The sequence below is a fragment of the Etheostoma spectabile genome, chromosome 24 (genome assembly GCF_008692095.1).
Source record: "Etheostoma spectabile isolate EspeVRDwgs_2016 chromosome 24, UIUC_Espe_1.0, whole genome shotgun sequence".
Taxonomy (NCBI): Eukaryota; Metazoa; Chordata; class Actinopteri; order Perciformes; family Percidae; genus Etheostoma; species Etheostoma spectabile.
In genome coordinates this window covers 4428832-4433836 of record NC_045756.1, presented here as the reverse complement: position 1 = coordinate 4433836, position 5005 = coordinate 4428832, and the positions used below count along the sequence as shown (strand labels likewise).

General features: G+C 38.6%; 1 protein-coding gene across 3 annotated transcripts in view; it reads left to right on the top strand.

The window, feature by feature from the left end:
• The window catches only part of LOC116674210 (gamma-aminobutyric acid receptor subunit gamma-3), an 82981-nt gene that overhangs the window by 10530 nt on the left and 67446 nt on the right, over nt 1-5005 (top strand). The window lies entirely within an intron of this gene.

Sequence of the window (5005 nt, the reverse complement as noted above, 5' to 3'; positions counted from 1 at the left end):
GATAGATAGATAGATAGATAGATAGATAGATAAATACCTTTTATACAATAACCTAATCAGGGCTAGACACAGATAGTTAGCCTCTAGGACACCACCTCTCCAATATGGACAATTCCTAATAAAAGTGCTTTCTTTTAAGCAGCAAAAACTGCAATGCAAACAAACAGAGTACAGTCACACAAGGACTGTTTGAGGAAGAAAATATAAAAAGCTTGCTTTTATAAAAAGCAGCAACGCTAAAGTCCTCATTCTTCATTCCCTTTGCCAGTCCAAATGATCGACTCTATCAGTACCAATAAAAGAGCTCATGCGTTCTCTGATCATATCTTCCAGTGAACACTCTGTTTCCCAGCCAGTCATACAAATCACACTTATACAACAGACTTTCTTTATCGATGGCTGAGTGAGTATAGTATTCTAAAGGATTATTTGTTGTTGTATTTGTTGGGAACTCTGTGTTGGAGGTTTGACATCCTGACTCCTGATTTGATAATTACTAGGCTGTGCTTTAGTGTCTTGTGGAAAACAAACTGGTGAAGGCCATGTGTGGAATCATGCGGTTGAATTAAGCGTTCCCTGTAATTTCCTGTAAGCCAGTCAGTGCAAATAATTTTTCACATTCAGCTCAGAAACAAATGAAACCTGTGATATGAGATGTATTTCAGGGACTTTCAGTCTTTAATAATGGTGTTTCTCCAAGCTCTGGGTCAGCGTGAGATCCATTTCATCTCGGCACTCATAAGGCGAGGCTGCTTTATTTGTATCGTATACATTTCAGCAACAACGCGATTCAAAGTGCTTTACGTTAAAGACCTAAAACATACAAACAGCTTCAATAGAATGAGACAGAAATAAAAAATACAAGAATAGAAGTACAGTGCAGTGTAAGAAATGAACAATTACTTTTTTTTTATAGGCAGCATTATTAATAAAAGTCTTCAGCCTTAAATTAAAAGAACTTATTTGGAGCGGGCCTGCAGTTTTCTGGGAATCTGTTCCAGATGTATGTGGTGCATAAAATCTGAACGCTGCTTCTCCCTGTTTAGTTCTGCACAACCCCTATTGTAAGCTAAAGTAAATTATACTTTCACATGAAAGGCATAAATCATATTCATATTTATTTATTTCTTTACGTTGTGTTAAATGCTGAGCTATAGTCGACAAACAGGTTTTGAAATGGTAACATGATCAACAACAACAACAACAAAGAAAAAAAGAATCCAAATATCCGTGTGTGGACCTCTTTGGTAAAAGTCAATTTTCTGATTGAAATGCCTTTCAGCTCAAATCATTTGATAAAGTTTATGAATTGGCTTAATAATTACGTAACAGGGGATCCTTTTCTCATAAGAACTACCCAGCTGGATCAAAAGCTGGTTAATAAGGCTAAGTAAATAAACTACAATATTTAGTCATTTAAATTGAATACATTTGGGTGTCTTTTGACAAAAGGATTTTAATTGACCGGTTGGAAAGGCTGGAAAGTGTGGGAATGGAGATAGTGATACATCCACTGCACATCAAGTATGTGTTACAACTTTAGTGGCATGACTGTTTAATATTAACACAAAAAACCTTTGTGAATAATCCTTCCTTACGCCGCTTAGCCTAGCATCTGTTGGCATAAACAATACAGGAAATGCAAAGTGAGAATGAGCCACTTTCACATCTTTTTCAAAAGTATGTAAGAAGCACCACCCAAATTTGGAAGAATTTCCGCTGTAGTAAAATAGTTGCTCTCTCCACCTCTGGCTCAGACCTGGGTGGTCCTGGCAGGCCTTCTCTCCTTTATCCTTACATAGCTGACATTTGGCACAGCGGTGACACCTCACCAGCTCAAAGGACAAGTCTCAGACGTGCCTCCATAATATTTCAAGTAAATGACATTTCATTAGATGAAGAGGAGTTTAGATCCTGGCAAATGGTTCTCCTCACGTCTTAGGTAGCCAGGTTGGCTGAGCCGACAATCTCCTGCGGGAGGGAGGTGCAGGAGGAGCTTCTCGCACAAAAGGTGCACACGCAGGCAGCAGATGTGAATAGATACACACTTGCAGATGCACACGCAAACTGGCGGATGGAGTACCCTCATCTGATTATGATGCGAGGTTATCATATCATATTTTTATAGAAAACCTTACTGCATACAGTAAATAATAAATAATGCTCTTTTTTTCAAACTTCTATACTTCCTGAATACTTAAAATAGAGCTACCTGCCAAGTGAGCACCAGTATGCGGACCAACATATTTGCAAAGTAATGCAGTTTCCTGTGCCTTTTTTTCAAAAAAATAAACACACACTGTCTGAGTAGCCAAACAGCAGGCCTGGACCTGAAATTTAGCTTCTCTAAAATGTTCAATTCATCTCCAAAGAGAGTTTGTGGAGCGCTATAAACCCTCGCCTTTTATTCCTTCAGCATTCCCGAGTTAATGAAAAACCACAAAGGAATGGCCAAGCAATCGTGTAGCGCTTTAAAGCGCGGGGCTGATACCAAAGTGAAGTGCATTAGGTGGTAATAAGACCAAGCTGGGTCTGGATCATAGCTGACACATTTCCCATCCCTGTGAGCTCTAACCATTTAATCGATTTCCATCTGTGTCTCCCATGTCCACTCCACTGCAGCCAAAGCACCGGTGGTTATCCATGGATTTTGGAGGGGTGGGTAGACTTTGAAAATGTTGAAAGGGACCGGGCTGCTTGCACCTGTGCAGTTTGAATCTCCAGCTAAGCACAGTTCTTTAGTGAAGCTGCTATGGAGAGCATTTTATTAGAGCTGTTTTTTGTGTCTTATGCTTCTTTGGTGATAATAATTCTTTCTGATAGCACTACATTTTTTTTAAGAGTTAACATGTTTATACAAAAACAAATTTAAAAAAGAAATACAGTGAAATAACATCTCCTTATCACAACACAGAAAACAAAGTTTACATTTCATTATACCATGGCCACTTAAAAATTCTGGATTTTGATTGGTTGGACGTTGTGGATTAACTTTTAAAAACCAGACAGTTTAACTGGAGATCTATGACGTAGGTGGTTGTCAACTCCCAATCCCCAAGCTTTGGGGGACGGGACCAGGGGCCGCCGTCATTGCTGACTTGACCTGATGGCAGCCAAGGCAAATAGCCGATACTATTAAAAACTATTGAAAAATTTGTGATTGAGAATTCTCAAAACGACGAACAGCCAATAACAAATATTACTAAATGTCCCTGGCGAAAGCTGCCCCACCCATGGCCATGCCCTAAGCTATGATTGGACAGTTGATTGTTTTTCATTTTGACATAGACGATACATCTTCTCAAAAATGAAACTTAATGAAAACAGAGGGTTTTGCATTTAGAAAGCATTTAGTTATTAAACCCAAGTAACTTCCATTTTTTAACACTTTTTTTTATTTAACTATGACAAAATAAATGTACACATAAAAATGAAATACATACATCACTATTGTTGTGTAATTTTACTTTATTTTATTATTAGAATGTTTTATGTTGACATTTTACATCCTCCATAGGATGAGGCATAACCTAATGCAATCAGAAAAATGGGGCTATTACCTGCATGTTTTTGCCACTCTGTGGACACAGAAACAGCTGTCATCTTTTCTGATATTCTGAAACTGCTAATATCTCATCCTCCACATCAGCATCAGGTATTAGACAGTTTCCATTTGTTGTGGTTGCACCAGGGGAGCAAAAATAATGCGCAATTCATTCTTTATCTGATGGACACAAAGTCTAAATTAGTCTCCAAAATGTCTCTAGCTGTGACAGATGTCGCCAATATTTGTGTTAAAGTGACAAAGTTGCTTGTAGAAAGAGTTGCAATGCCAGTCACCGAGCTCCGATCAATCTAATGTCAGTCTAACAATATGTTTGGGTGTGTGTGTGTGAATAAGCCAACAAATATATTGCCTCTTCTCCCATCAGAGAGGTTAAAGCATTAACCTCTGTCATGGCAGACGCCCAAGGCCTATTTGCATTATTATAAATATATATTCCGTCAATATCCTCGGAAAAGCCTGAGCTGAGCCAAAAAGCTTTCTATTTAGCACATAATCTTCGGTGTGTGAACAAAGTCTTAAAGTCAATTTGAATGTCCACGTAGTAGCTTATGAGTCACGCTCTTTCAACTCACTCCAATCCATAAAGTCATTTAATACAATAAATAGATGATATGCTGTTCAAAGTAGATATCAGAGCTGATTATTTCATCATTCTTTAACGGAAATTGAACTACGAGATAATTTATAAAACATCCTCCTCATTGTGGCATAAATGTGTGTGTTTGTGAGTAACAAGCATCTACCGTCCCTCTCCCCTATTTTGCAGTTATTGCTTGTGTAAAACGTAAGCAGTGAGACCTTTCCCTTTGCCTGGTTCTCATTAAACCTCTGAGGGAAGAGAAATACCTTTCCTCCCCAGATCTATTATATTTGATTCAGGCAGCTGAATACAGTATCTGCCACCCCCTCCCCAAACACACAGTACACACACACACCTCCATGCACAAATGACAAACATAAGTACTGCATCCACACCTACCCAGCCAGTCATATAGCTGTCTGATGGAAGTCTTTTCATTAAGACTTACATGACGTGATGTTTTTTTGCATTCACAAAAAGTATATATATTACCAAATCCTCAGCTCACCTGACGTCATCTTTTATCTCTGCCCAAAGAAATGAGCTAGACTAGTGCTTCTATAACATGGTTTCTAGCTTGGTCTAATAAAAGACACTGCATGGCCACCCAGTGAAACTGAACTCTTCAATTTAATATTTGTCTATCCCCCCCAAAAAAACGGATTTGCCGAGCAAATGTGTGTCAGCAATACCTTGCTTTAATTTGATTCAATAAACACACAGTAAGCTGCTCAGTATAGACAAGTTGTGGTGGCTATTGAGTGTCCTTGCTCAAAAGCCCCAGGTCAGAAGATAGAGGAAAAGGAACTGCTTGGCTTATACGTTAAGATGCTCTAAGCGATGTCACGCGTGTTTTA